A 16,556-nucleotide genomic window follows, 5' to 3' on the forward strand; every position below is an offset into this window, starting at 1 on the left:
TTACTTAAACACAACTAAAAGTCCGCCCCTCCCATACTTTTACTTAAACACAACTAAAAGTCGCCCCCTCACGCGGACACCCCAGTTGAACACAACTAAAAGTCCGCGAGGAGAGCGGACTTTCCTTAAAGCATATATATATATTTTTTTTTAACTTTTTCAAGGGAAACTTTTAGTAATGCCTTAAATAAAGTGTGTCCCATAAAACATAACTAAAAGTATGCCCCATAAGGCGTAAGTTTTCCTTAAGGTATAACAAAAGTTTGCCTTATAAGGCAAAATTTAATGGGCAAACTTTTATGCCGGACCCGGCATAACTTTGAAGGAATTATCAAAGTTATGCCGGACCCGATACTTATGCCAAGTCCGCCCATAAGGCATAAGTATGCCGGTCCCATAACTTTGGTAATTCCTTCACAAGTGTGTATCCGTTTGGGGGCATAGCGAAATTTAACTCTCGCCTTGCGAATTTTTTTTTCAAATTTTTGATCGCGTGTGGGTTCGAACCGAAACCTATGGGTTTTAAGCCGAAGAGCAAAATTTAAAGATTTCAAATACTGAGGCAAAATTTAAAGAGCCACCCCAACGAGGGCAGTCGCGAATTGCCCATAAAGCCATTGTTCTCCTTTTCTCATTTCACAAAAAAGCCATTTGATGTCATATGAACACCTTTGAGAGTAAAATATGGCTATTTGACATTTTAGTTATATTATGAAGTTAAAACTTAAATGCTGTTCGCTCCATCTTATATGTTGATATTTTGTACTAGAACTCTTTTTAAGAGGCAACGCTCGTGCTTTTCATTAGCTACTATGAAAAACCCGAGGAAACCCGAAAAACCCGAAAACCCGAGAAAAATTGATATCGAAAAAAACCCGACTTTTATTGGTTTGATTTGGTTTATAGATTTAATAACCCGACACAAATGGTTTGGTTTGGTTTGTAAAAAATCCGAACCAACCCGGTCCATGTACACCCCTATCTACTACTATGTAATAAAAATTAATTTGAATTAAAAGATAAGTTTTTTGAATTTATATTTTTTATATAGTAAAGTGGTTAAATTTGAATTAAAATTGTATCCTATATTTTAAATTTGATGTATGTTTTCAAAATTTGAATCGGAGGATAAGATTTCTTTTGAATTTGAACGTAAAATATCTTTTCGAAATCTACATAGTTTGAAGTCAAAGATAGTTATCTTTTAAAAACAAATCAAATAATTGTCCTTCATAAATTAAGAAACAGTCAAATTTCCAAAAAAAAAAAAAAACATGAAGCACTTCAAATCAATTTTTGTATGTCAATTTTCACGTCTAGGCTATACTTTTTCTTTTTCGTTTTTTTTTCCTCCGAGCATAGTTAACTAGCAAAAACAAATAGACTCTTTTTAACAATTTTGTAGGACTAATATCTAATGTTTTTTTCTTTTTAAAATTTGAATTTATATTTAAAATTTAAAATATTTGAATTGATTAGAAAAAGTAAGTTTAATTAAATCATAAGATAAAAATACTTGAATTGAGATAAAAGAAATTTTAAAGAAAGATAAGAAAATCTGAATTGAGATAAAAGAATTCAAATTTAAATTTCAATCCACAAATGAGATTAGATAGGATATATCTTATTTAACCATAGAACTTATCAAATCTTATCCTAACTCATTAGATTAGCACAACAGGTCATTCAAATTTTAAATGCATAGCAATACACTTATATAAATACTACAATGGAAAGGAATGAAGACGTGCAGTTCTTCCCATCCCTCTGTTTTACTTTGCATTGATAGTTTATTTATTATATGACATGTATTAGTTTTATTATGGTGAACTCTTAATTGAAGATTCATCTTTTTACTGCGTGCATCCTAATTTTATAAACTTATATCTTGATTAACGTGATTTTACTGGGCTAAACTAGAAAGGAGAAGTTGATCCTATGTGTGACTTTTAAGATTCATAACACCGAATTCATTATACTTTTGATATTATGATTTAGAATTTTTGAATTGCTAAATTTGACTTTTAGTTGAATCTTTCAAAGTTAATCCAACGTTCTTATCAAAATATATTCCGTTTTGGAATTTGAATTGCAACACATAATTAGTTGAATAGATAATCATCTAAATTCAAAATTAACTAGATAAGTTTTTTTTTTTTTTTTTTTAAAATTTAAATTGGTTTGAATGATTATCAACTATGCGAAGGAGATGAGGCTTCTTTTAAAATAAGTTATTATTTATGTGGCTTAGTAAAATAATTAAATAAATAAATATTAAATGGATTATCAACTTTTTAAAGTAGTTGGATTCCCTAGCATTTTTTTTATTTAGTAGAAATATTATTTTATACAATATTATGTATTAATTAGAGAATTGATTTTAAAAGAATCATATAAATTCTTTAAGTTCCCGTGGGGTACTTTTTACAATTTTCTAAAGATAAGTATTAAAATTTATTGTGCATCAACAAAGTAATACATTTAAAACTTATTTGTTATCAGGGAAGTAAACTTTTGGTAATTTGAAAGGAATATTTATATCGTTAATAAATAAAGTTTTTGAATGCATCAATGCAATTTTAGGTTTGTTAGCGTATAAGTGTGTTGATAAGTTTTTGGAAAATTAAATGGTTAAAAGATTAATATATCCTTGGACCTCATTTTAGGTTTGTTAGCGTAAAAAGTTTGATTCAAGTTGCATATCTTTTATATATATGATATTGTGATATTTTGTTGATATTATCAATTCTCCATGATTTTTTTCTCAAATTTACCGAATTAACACCAATAGTAGAAAATAACTGTTATTATTGACAGAAATTATTCAATATATAGATGGTAAGTTAAACATTTAAAGAACGCTAAAAAAATCATTATATCTTTCGACGTGTGAAATTGCTATAGATGCTATATGTTTGCTCATATATAAAGATTATCATTAGCTTCTATAATATTTAGATTAACAAGTATGGTGGTAATTATTTAAGAAAATATTAGGACCATTAGCTTGGTTCATACTTTAAAGTCTTCCATATTGGATGAGTTATTTCTATTTGTGGTAGAAGAAGGATTATTTTATTTGACTCTACTCATTACTCTAGAAGCACTGCTCAAATAAAATTTTATTTTTTGTTTCGGTGTATTTGTTTTCTATACTAATTAATTGTATGGCTATTATAAGTGCATGTATGTCTTTTTTCTTTAATACTATTTTATATAAGCTTTTCTTTTAAAAGGGTCGTATTTGTTTTGATTAATATGACATGATTTAATAAAGAAATTAAACAAAGACGAAATTTGACGCAATTGAAACCTATATGTTTTTTAACGCACACAAGTATGTATGATTTTTTTTGTAAAGGTGGTATTTTTTGATAAAAAAAATATATATCTTGCACATATGAATGTTGTGTGGATCCGCAATCAAAGTCAATGTGTAATTTTGTTTCCATATCTCATCACTCTATTAAAATTGCAAAAAAAAAAAAAAAAAAAAAAAGGAAGGATTCCAAATTAGACATGTGAAGAACTTACGGTCCTTTATTCGGGGATGTGATACAAGTTAGAATCCACTAATTGGTTCATTGTTGTAAGAGAATAAGTGAAATAGTATTGCAACGTTGAGAGATCATGCATATTGGATGGTGGGGGTATATAATGTTATTTATTGAGAAAATGGTAAAAAAAAAATAAAAAAAGGGGGAGGGGGGTTTTTTTTTTGGGGGGGGGGGGTGAGTTGTTTTTTATACTTCACTCAAAATGTTTGCCTTAGTACTTTTAACAAGTAACTTCTCAGAGTATAAAGTTTATTAGCATTTGAAATAAAAAAAATATTTTAAACTACGGAGTATCATTATTATAATAAGAAAATTATATTATAAATAAGATCTTATAACAAAAGACTTAATAAATATAACCGAATTAAAAAATATCGATATAAATAAACCCGTACCACATTAAAAAATTGAATATATAAACTAATTTCTCATATGGATAACTCTAAACCATAGCATTCATAAGTTCTTTTGCTTTCAAAATCACATTTAGAGTGAGTTACTAATTATATATAATTGTGTCAAATAAATCTTTTCTTTTGTAATGATATGACTTTTATATGTCATAGACTTAAAAATTAATCAGGATTGTATGATGAACAAAGTTAAACCTAATAAGATTTGAATTTTTGTTAAATTAATGTAATCCGATGTGTTAAAATAAGTAAAATTAATAATTTAATATTTTACAAATTTATTTAAATATGTCAATGATAAATAATGATTTTTTAGTTATATCAAATAAATAAGATAATAATTTTTTTATGATTAGTTTCATTTGATACCCTGCATTAGGGCATCGCGCTTACTAATACTAGTATATAAAATAGGAGAGGTATAAGTAATGTGGATGAGCCAAGTGGCAAGCTAATAACAAGCCACTTGGCAATTTTAGGACAATATCAATTGTTATGTAATAAAAGTAAATTTGAATTATAAAGATAAAGCTTTTGAGTATATAAATAAAGTTCTGAATTTGAACACATAATTAAAAGATAAAGTTTTCAAATTTGAATTCAAAACTAAATATTTAAAATAAAATAAAATTGAGACAGCTGATTTCTTTAAACATGTATCCGCTAAAAATATGGATAGCTCCAAAATTATGTTAGAGATATGTATCAGAATTCAAATTAGAAGTAAACAATAAAGATGAAAGATTAATTTTAAAATCATTATAATAGAAATAAAAAAAGGGGTAGATTGAGATAACTATGGCTATTTATGCATTGATTCACTTAACAAATAAAATAAAGTAGTAAAAAATCTCTCTCTCATAACAATCTTGAATTAAGAAATAAAAGATAAAACATCATGTGGAGAAGACCATGTAATTGAAATCATAAATAATAAAATCTAAAAGTAACAAAATAATTAAGCAGAGATTAAATTTTTTTTTATAACTATAAGTAACTTTCTCACATAGGCAATTTCAATAAATGTAACTAAAAGCCTTCCTTTTATGTTGAAAATAAAAGGTAGATATATGTTAAATTTTGTGAAAAATTATTTCTTTTTTGTAACAACTAAAGAAAGAAAAGAAGATTAAAAAAAATAAAAAAGAGAAAAATAAAACGCAGGGAAGAGGTTAAAAACAAGGATAAGGAATGGTAATGAATTGATCATCTTCTATTTGGTCTTACATTAGTATATTCAAATTTGAATTGATCTAATCGGTTTCCAGTATTTCACTCAACTCAAATATATAGGTTGTAAGATAAGAATATCTTAAAATATTATCTTTAAAATATACATTGTGTTTTAAAAGATATACCTTACAACTGATATGATAGAATTTAAATTTGAAGTAAAATAAAATTTGAGTTGGAGTGAAGTTCAAACTCTCTAACTTTTTCTATATATACACCTCTAATTATACATAATGTTAGACTTTCTTCTCCTCCTTTCGTTAGTAATATTAGCTTTATTAGTGAATTTGTATTTATTTCATTCTTCATATTATTTATTTTTAATGTTCTCGATCATTTTTTATATGCAGATGGTGATATTCGTATTACGAGAAATGATGTTACGAAATTATTTTTTTTCTACTATTTTCAGGCATGATCTTAAGCAAGTAATATTCTTCAATGTAATTATTCTAAATTTTTTTCATTTATTCGTTTAATTTTTGATAAAAATGGAAACATTTACCTTACGTTCAGACCTGAATATAGTAGAACATATATAAAAACTCACTTTCTTATTAATAATTAATTAGTTGAGTTGACGTTTATTAATTGTTAACTTCTGTTACTATTTTTAAGTTATTACTTTATTGGAACTAATCATATTATTTTGATCTTTTCATTTATTTTACGTGTTTTTATTGTTGTTTAATGATGGTGACAGTTTATTTATTTAATACCATTTTGAAAGGAATTTCGTATGAATTATCCAGAGGAAGAAAGATTGCGAAATTGGTAGCTCAATAGCTTTTGATTAAATTGAAATGTACGTTTTCTTATTTATTTTCGTAGTTGTGTATATAATTATTTTCCTTGCTACTTCATTGTTTAGCACGGAATGTTTCATGCATCACTCTACTCAATATTTTTCATATGTAAGTAGTTTTTCTTAAAGAGGTACATTTATTTTCTTAGAGCTATCTCTTTTTTTATTTATTTATTTATTTATTTATTATTATTATTGGTTTTCATTTATAACATGTTTTAAGTCGAGCTTGACATTTAGGCGTTAATGCATACTTTATTTTTTGAATATGGTATGAAATGAAGTACTTTTTAGGATCTGTATTTATTTTTGAGATATATTTAAAATTTGAATTTAATATTTTATTGTGATTCAATTTCGAAATATCTCAGCCCATAAAATAAACAAATAAAGTTGTTTAAGGTAGGATCCTGGCATTGGATTTACATATACTCTAATCTAAGCGGATTTGAATTGAGATAAAAGCTTATGAATTTGAATTTTGAATTGAGAGATAAAATTTGTTTTTTGAATTAGTTCAAAAAATAAAATACCTTGTTATCCTTTCTCCTATTTAATCCCCTAGATAGTTGTCAATCCACTCAAATTTTGCAACGTCATACTCTTTGATTGAATTGACCTGAAGAATTCTCTACTTACAGTTGATTTTGTTATTATGTTTGATAATTTTTCGTTGCTATTAGTGGTCAACTTTTCCGCCCTCCCTTATATGCAATTATGCATAAGTTCATCTAATTTTGAAACTATGATCATCAATATGATGATCTGTATATTAAATCTGCTATTCCCTCTTCTTATATAAATGAATTCACTCTTCTTCTTAATGTTTTCTTAAACTTGGATGATGCTATGCTTTTATATCCATTTAAAAAATATATGAGTTGTTTGGTAGAGGTATAGGGACACAACAAGAGGCAGTGAAGATTACTCTTCTTTCGGAATTGGAGATCTAACAAAAGGAGATGAAACAAGCAAAGAAGATGGTATTTTCTTTTTATATATAGAACTTTTATTTATAACTATGTAAACCTTTTATTTTTGTTTAAGCCAAAAAGGAATATTTTTTCTCCCGTGTATATTGTCTGTATGGTCTTCTCATTGTTTTGTTCACATTAATTGTTGAATAAAGATTTTGCATACCATTAGTGATACCAGAATACTACAATGATTATTACATTTATGGTTTTAATTCAATTTTCTCGATGTAAATTATCATAAAATTGTTGATGATATTAAAAGCTTTATAAGTTAAATAGTTTTTTAACTACCTAAAAATATGTCAATTAGATAGGTAAAAAAGATTAATTTTATTCAAGACATATTATTGTTAATATTTTATAAATTAATTATCTATAAATTTATTAATGGTATATATGATAAACATCTTAGCTTTATTATGTCAAAACATCTAAAGTGATCATAACCGTGATATTAAATATGTCAATGAGATAATGATCACTGTTCAAAATTAGAGCTGGAGTCCCCTTTTTTTAAGAGAGAGACTTTCCCTAATGACTACCAAAATGAAAGTTTTTTGAAAAAAAAAATATCCAGATTTAATTATTATATTTAAATGCTAACAGTAAAATTTATTATTAATGATAACACATCTTATGCCTCCTTCTCTCTTTAGTAATAGCTTACAACTCCAAAAAGTTAATACAAACGTTAGATTAAACATTATTGTAAAATGTGGCTGCAAAAGATTGGATTATTTCCATCTCGAATTTTTTCTTCAGCAGTTAATTTAAAAAAGTAATTTTATCTTTTCCATTTTGCACTTGAATATGTTTACTCAATGTTCAATTTCGTTTATAGACAATGACTATTCAAGACTATTTGCGTAAATGATAGTGTGATGCTGTAAATTCTGCTCTTGACGAAAAAATGTAAGCGGATTCGAAGATCTTTATATTGATTAAAGAGGTACAATGATCTTTTTTCTTTTTTCTGAATTTCTTTAGGTATAATACTTGCATTTTTTATTCCCGTGCTCCAAAAGTTGATTTGTCATTTTAATTCAATTAAAAAATTAGTGTCGACATAAGTTGGTGTATCATGGAGCACAAGGTTAGATGTTCTTTTCGTACTTTTCTTTTGTTTTGTTATTATTTTAAAACGCTTCTTTTGTACTCATGTATTCAGTGCAAATTTTTCATTTAATCCAAATTTATGTATTTTTTTAACTTCGGCTTTATTTTTTTATTTTCAGATTTTCGAGGAGCTGTTGAATAAATGTAACTCAGAAAACGTTCTCAATATACTATTTACTGAGGTCCATCTTTGGAATTCAAGATTGGTCTTTTGTCATCTTTGACATTCTTCATAAACATAGCATTAAAATCAAAAGCTTAAAGAGAAGGAAATAGTGAGGAAGAGTTTGAATAAGATGTAAATCTTAGTGGTTTGGCAAGAAATGCAAGGATACTATTATAAAAAAGGAATATATACTTACTATCAAATATCTATGGGTAAATAATGGGCAAACATTGTGTTGAGTAGTGTATATTATTTAATATGAGTTAAAGAAAAATATTCACAGTTGCAACATATAAGGAAATATTTTATGACATTGGACTAAAACTATAGTAATAATTTAACATCCGTTGCACTTTTTGCGCTACATGTTTATTCATTTGGTTTTAACATTAGTGGTCCTTATTTGATATTTCTATTATTTTTCAATATTGAACTGATGCTTGGATAGTATATATATGCCGTGGATAATAATATTTAGCCAAGTCGCAAATTGTTAGAAAATCGGCAAATAATTTGACATATTTATAAGTAGTACAATAACATCAAGTGTAGTTAATTTTTGAATTGAGTGTGCTTATATTTTGAATTTGTTGTGAACTATACGCTTTTATTTAGTATTGCTATTTGTAATCTTTTTTAATTTAGATGAAAGATAAGAAATTCATTTTTAGTATAAAGAGGAATTAACATAGGATTAATAATTTAGAAAAACTTAAATAATATAATAAATTTTTTCAATGCATATTAACAAAAAAGAAAAAGAAGGGGGGGGGGGGGGGTTGGGGAGCAATGGAAAATAATATCATAATCATAAAAATTAGATATCAAAACTTCCTTTTTTTGTTTTTTGTTTTTTTAGGTTAAAAGCATGTATATTTTGACATCCTTTAATTATTTTTCATCTATAGGAATATTAAAAATTGACTTATAAAGAGAAATTAAATGATCTTCAAATCTCCACAAGAATAACAGTTTATAAGTAATTAGATTTGTTACAATAATAATAATATATATTAGATATGATAATTTTTTATGATTACTTTCATTTGATACCGCCCCAAGCGTCGCGCGTAAAAATTTAATATATATATATAAGTTAGCGAAAAGGGCCCAAAGATGTCTCTAAAGCAATCGCCATTTATCTTTACCACATTTTTTTGCCTTTTTCACCTTCTTTTAATTTATTTATTATAATTAATTGATATTCTACAGAACCGAAAAGTCACTCTAATAATAACCTACTTAATCGTACCTGTTCATCTCCCTTACGCTGCTGCTTTTCTTAGTTTTTGTGGGCAGTGAAATTTGCAAATCCAAAGCCTGTACCACTACAGAAAACCTAAACAAGTCACTCGGAGGGTCGTTTTCTTCGGAAGTGAAGGATATCCAGGACTAAAATTTTCCACTCTTCCGTATCAATCTTTCAGTCATGTTTGGTCTCAACTTCTTCAAAGTCTGCCCAAATAGACCAGATATTGTTAAGCAGTAAAATAACAAATCACGTAATGCTACCATCAGAGGCGGATCCAGGATTTGAAATTTGGTACCATCAGAGGCGGATCCACGATTTGAAGTTTCCGAGTGCCATGCGTCATTCAATCAATTTGGGCTTCGGGTCGGATTATTCGTCTTTTCGGGCTTTGATTCGGGTTATTCGTCTTTTCCTATGAAACATTTATTTATAGCAATATACATAAGAGAAAAGCATAAAACTTCCAATAATATTACTAATATCATAAATATCCATCATTCATTTACAATTGTCTTCGATGAGGTTTCATCTTCTAAAAATGATCAATGACGACATCATTACTTACATTTGTGAATACATCACGCTCTATGTAACAAACTAAACAATCATTCAAATATTGATCACCAATGCTATTCCGCACTTCATTTTTGATCCGTCTATGGATGAGAATGCTCTCTCCACGATTTAGGCAAATGTAAGATCGAGTTAATTTCACAAGTAAATAAACAAGCGAATAAGTATCCATAAGATTTGCCTCAACCAATGCTTTTGCCAAATCACGAATTCCTTGCAAGTTGGAGAACCTGGGACTACCACTTCGCGTGTGAAATATGAAAGTATCGAGTTGGTAACTCAAATCTCGAATCTGTATTTCATCAAACTTATCTGGGTAACACTTTGCTAAAGTCATGATTCTACCTTTATCAAAATTAGCAAAAGAATTGATGGGATTCAGGCTACCCATCCGAAGAAGCAAATCACTACTCGCTATATCAAAGCGATCATTAAGCTCTTGAAGTTGCACATCAATCATAGCACAAAAGAGTTCAATACGCAAGTGGTGTGAATAACAAACACCAGAAGACTTACGCTTTGACTTTTCAGGAAAATAAGACTCATCTAACTTGGGAATCAAACTATCTTGTGCATCACAAAATGAGGAAACATCATCCAACAAAGGCTTCCATCTAGTTTCCCTTATATCTTGCAATCTTTCTTTTGCAATGTTAAGGAACTCCACGACATTAATAATATCTCGATCCTTTTTTTTTGTAAAATTTTGCTCAACTCATTTGACATTGCCATCACTTTCAACATCAAGTGAAGCATAAAAACAAATCTGAATGTTTTAATCTCAGTCAAAAGATATTTTGCTTGATTTCTATCACTTGAGGTGGAACCTTCATGTTTAATCACTTCAAGCACATGAACAATAGCTGAGAAAATAATAATAAAGTTATCTAATGTTTTGAAATGTGATCCCCAACGAGTATCACCTGGTCTTTGAAGTCCGCGCATTTGATTTAGTCCCCGTCTAGTATGAACTTCACCTGATTCAAGTAACTGCTCCAACTTTTCAGCTTGATGATGACAAATCAAATCTCTACGCTTAAAAGATCCTCCAACAACATTCAACACATTAGTAACATGATCAAAGAAGTCTTCAACATCCCTATGTTTTTTAGCAATAGCTACAAGTGTTAATTGCAATTGATGAGCAAAACAATGAATGTAATATGCCGATGGACTATCTTTCATAATTAAAGTTTTGAGACCATTTATCTCTCCTCTCATATTACTAGCTCCATCATAACCTTGTCCACGTATTTTGGATGGACTTAGTGAGTGATTGGAAAGCAAAGAGTAGATTTCTTTCTTTAAACGAGCATGCCGATGTATCACTAACATGGACTAGACCGATAAATCATTCTACCACCTCACCATTCTTATCAACATCTTAACACGAGAGCCATTTGTTCTTTGTGTGAGATATCTTTGGACTCATCTACTAATATACCAAAGTAATCTCCATTCAAGTCTCCAATTATAGCTTTCACCGTTTCTTTTGTACAAGCGTGGACAATATCTTTTTGGATCATAGGACAAGTCAAAGTATCATTTTGTGGAGCATTTTTTAATATCACTTTTCCCATATCCGGATGTTTATCCCCGTGCCATCGCAAAAATCCTAGAAAGAAGCCTTGATTTGTTGAAGATTCACTTTCATCATGACCTCGAAAAGGCAACCCATGGTGCAAAAGAAGTCCTGCCACATAAATTGAGGCTTCCAAACGCATTCCATAATCACTTTTTTCCTTCTCGAAATGCTTTTCAAGAACAACTTGAATTGATTGATGATGATTTGACAAATCTAGCATCTTCTTGAAACATTTATCATGGACACTATTAACCTTACCAACATGCAAACGGAATCTTTCAAGATCCCTATTCCAACTCCTAAAACCATTTTTCGTATAAAACTAACCCGTAATTCCATGTACAAATTCATTTTTGAACAAGTAGCAACACAGGCAATATGTGGCATCCTTCTTCATGCTATACTCCAAGCAATTAGAATGTGGACCTTTGTACCAACTTGAAACAAATTGACGACCTCTATTTCCTATTTATGTTGTAGGAAATTTTTTCAGTAAAGGTTCACAAGGTCCTGTTTGAATATAATGTCTCCTCACTTCGTCCCGAATTCGAGGGTTATATTTAGCAATAGGTATCCTTTCTCCTGGATCGGCTTCAAGGGATCCTAAATTGAGCACATCTATGAGTTGAGAACGATTGGCATCCATGCTGGAACTTGGTTGAAAACAATTAAATTTTGTGAGGAATTTATCCATCTTCAGAGAATCAAAGCACTTCCCTACAAAATGAAAGTTCAATTCAAATCACAATTTGAAGTAAAGCACCACAAATTTAAGCAGCCAACAAAAACACACAAAGCAATATGCCAGCTTCTTTACAAAAATGTACATACCCACAAGCAAAATTACACTTTTATACATAACTCTCCAAAAAGCACAAGCAAGATTACAACTTTTCTATAAAACAGTACACACCCACAAGAAAAATTACAACTTTTATACATAAATGTGCAAAACCCACAATCAAGATTACAACTTTTATACGTAAATATACAAAACCCACAAGGAAAATGACAACTTTTATATATAAATGTACAAAGCTCACAAGGAAGATTACAATTTTAACACAAAAAAGCATTTTTGTAAGAAAAAAAACTCAAAAGAAATCAAGAAAGAAAGACGAAAAGATCCTTACAATGGGTCAATGGAGGAAGCAACCGAATGGGATTTTGGCTTTGGAGCAATGAAGAGAGTTTGTTTAGTTGATGAGAATTGAGAAGAGAGGGTTTGTTTCTTTGAGGAGAATTGAGAAGAGAGAGAGGGCTTTTTTTTTGTGTTTTTTTTTTTTTATGAGAAGGAAGAGAGGGAAACTTCTATTTTTAACTTTAAAAAATAAAAAAGTCAAAGATTAATAAATTAAATTAAGTCAACAACAATTATAGAAATGAAAAAAGAGAATATAAAGTTAATGGGAAATTGGGAATTGTTTTGTACCCACTACTCTGCCTAGTCACATTGCTACTGCTCACTGTTAAGCAGCAAGGGTAAAAAAATAAACTATAACGTGCAGCATGCAGCCGCTGGGACTCGATTCTGTGACTAGAGAGAAGGAATCAAAGCCTTTCGCCACTGGCACCAGCGGGTCACTTTGTAGTGAGGGTGCCACTTTAAATATTTGTACATAGTGTCTGTATATATACATATATATACACAGGGTTTCGGGCGAAGCTTGCGGGTGGCGTGGCACCCCCCGACCCTTAATAGATCCGCGCCTGGCTACCATCCATCCCATCCAGGAAAAAGAACGGATTTTGAATGATCAGAAATAGACTCAACAATGGCCATTTCTTGGGAGCGTGGCCGGTGCTTCCCTGGACTAAAAAAGTTTAGGCTTGCCAAAGAACGCCCATGGACTAAAAAGTTTAGGCTTGCCAAAGAACGCCCATGTACCCTCAGTCTTTCACCCTAATTAAGAAGAGTTGCATTGATGGTTAGTATCTCTTTTTCTCTGTGTTTTACCCTAATTTTTATGTAATCTTCCTTAATAATGTTTTTATTATGAACCAGTATTAAACATTGTTTGTTGATAACTTTTGACACAACACCACCATATGCTTGACGAGCAACAACAACAACATATCCAGTGTAATTCCACAAGTGGGCTCTAAGGAGGGTTGTGTGACGAGATTAGCCATAACTCTGACCCTGGTTTGTTTCTCTTCTACTCTCTCCCTGTGATGTCAAAAGATTTAAAAAAAAAAACCAGAAAGCCAACCGTAACATTATCAATTATTCAAAATATACTTTCGACGTTAATAGCAAACGCGTAAAGAGAAAGCACACTCATGAATCTCAATAGATTCAAGCTAAATTATGTAAATTTTAAATTTTGTATGCCTAGGAGAATATGAACCAAGAAAAGGCAATTGGATATATAAGTATGGGTATAAGGAAGTGCTTTGGATGTTTATTTTTTTGGTAGTTCCTCTGCATATGGTTTATATTTCTCGTATGAAGTAGCTTCGATATTCTAATTGCCAATTCTACATTGAACGTTTTAACAGATGTGATGATATGTTGTACAGGTTTCTTTCTTTCTTTTTCCTAATTTTAGGGTAGTACGAATTTAATTTTGGATCGGTTATTCATCTGCTTCTTCAATGTATTTCCCCCCTGTTTGTGCTCTTTGTTTGTCTACTGGGATGAACTCTTTATTCGTCTATTGTGATTAACTACAAATGGTATTTGTTTTACCAGTTTTGCATTTCCTTACTTGCAATACAGAAAGAAATTTGTTTTTGTTTTCTAGGTTTGTTGCTTTAGTAGTATCATTCTTTATCAACCTATTATTGAGTTTGCTGATTTAGTATTATTTATATACCAATCCATCAGATATTGACAAAACAACATTGTTTTGGCACAATCTCTAAATAAAGCATTGTTTGACGAATTGCGCTTTGATTTTGAGAAAATGTTTCTTAATTTTACCTTTTCCCTCCTCGCATTGCTGAAAATGAAAACCCCGTTGTAGGAATTGTTGGCTTTTTGGATTTTTGCCTTTTGGATTTTTGCCTAAAGCATTCACTTTAAAGGTTGGTCTTATTGGTGCGATTGTTCTGTTAGTACATTATTCTAAAAAAAAAAATAACATGCAAAAGACATAGTGCAAGTCTCTGCAAGCAATTTTCTTACTTATTTTTTTAATCATTGAACCCTCGTTTAGGAAATAAAAGTAGAAATATTTTGTCATGCTTGCGTAATACGAGTCAAAAATACTGTTAAGAGCAGGAAAGGTTCGTACAATGGCTAATCTTCTTTAAGACAATAGTTTTTTCAATACAGAAAAATGGCCTTTGAAGTTTGAAAGTTGAATGGTTGGTCTTCTTCAACACAATAGCGCATTTTTTTTTTTTTTTTTTTAATACAGGAAAAAGGGCCTTTCGAAGTTGAATGGTTATTCTTCTTTAAAATAAAAGCTTGCTTTTTTAATACATGAAAAGGAGTGTTTGCAAGTTGAATTTTGAAAAAATATGTTTGCTTTGGTTGCTTTAGTCAAAGAGTGCTTAGATACAACTCCAAAATATTTTTATTTTTTCCTCCCTCAATCTATTAAGTAAAGTCTTTAGACATTTCAGTTTAAGTTTGAATGTTAAAAGTCCAATTGATTCTGATACCTTATGACTTTCTGTTCATGTTACAAAATTCAAGAAAATTGATTTGCTTTCTTTCACCGTGGATAGCGGCTCTATATGAAGCTTTTTGATGCTTCCAGGTATGCACTTTCTTATTTTCTAGATATTCTGCTCGATGTTAGCATATTGTCTGAGAACAACAAAAGTTCAAAATGAAGAGATTCAAATTAATGCGTAGTGATTAGCAGTTTTGAAGTGAGTTGTTATATGATCAAGACTGTTGATATTCAGTAAGTCTATGACTTATCATGGAGTTTTTGTATACGTGTTTGGTTTGTTAATTGAAAAGTGAATGGACATGTAATTTTGGGGATAAGCTGTATACCCATTTCGAGCATGAGTGTGACATGTCTGCGTATAAGAATAGTAATGGAGTGTCGGAGACGTCCCATGATGTTTTGAAAGGCACAAGCCATGGAAAGTACGTAACAACGAAGTAAAAGGATGAATTACAATCTCGTAAGCGGTAGTCGGGAAAGACTATTTTGAGACAGAACATGACCATTTTTAGTATAATGAATGACAAATACCATGTATGGAGAGTTTTGGAATATTTTGAGGTCGAATAAATTGAAGAGAAATAAGTTCGACGAAAATTTGAGAAATGCTGGGCGAATTTTTAGTCAACTTTGGAGGCGCATATCTCCTAGTATATTTAGAGTTTTAAGGTGAAACCAAAGCCTAAAATGAAGCTCGTCGAGTCTAGTTTGTAATTCAACAAACCGTTCGTCAATAGGACCTCGGAGTAGAGAATTATAGACGTTACAAGGCGGAATCGTAAAGAAACGGCCTTGTACGGTACCTCTACGATCGTAGCTACGGTGATGCCGACCCAATTTAATATAAAAGGGGCTAAAACCCCATTTTTCTTCATCAAAAAATGCTCCGATGTTCCCGAATTTTCAGCCACCAAAAAGGGCTCTTAATCTCACATAAAAGTGAAGATTTTGAGCAAAATTTCAAGCTACGAGAATATCAATCGAGGTCGGGCAACGTGACGCGATTATAATTTCGTTTGGTGTTGGAGTTATCTTGGAGACAAGAAAATGATGAAGATTTGGCTACCTTCATAAAAAAAATAAGGTATGAATTGTTGAATCTCTTTCTCTATCAATATGAATTAAGGAATAATTTGAAAGAATAAAGATTATAGTTGTTGTGTTGGTGTTGTTGGATTATGGATTGAGGGTTGAAGAGAAATTTGGATGAAAATACATATATTTATCTTGTAGGATGTTGAGAATGTTGT

Source organism: Lycium ferocissimum, chromosome 12 (genome assembly GCF_029784015.1).
Source record: "Lycium ferocissimum isolate CSIRO_LF1 chromosome 12, AGI_CSIRO_Lferr_CH_V1, whole genome shotgun sequence".
NCBI classification, from domain to species: Eukaryota; Viridiplantae; Streptophyta; class Magnoliopsida; order Solanales; family Solanaceae; genus Lycium; species Lycium ferocissimum.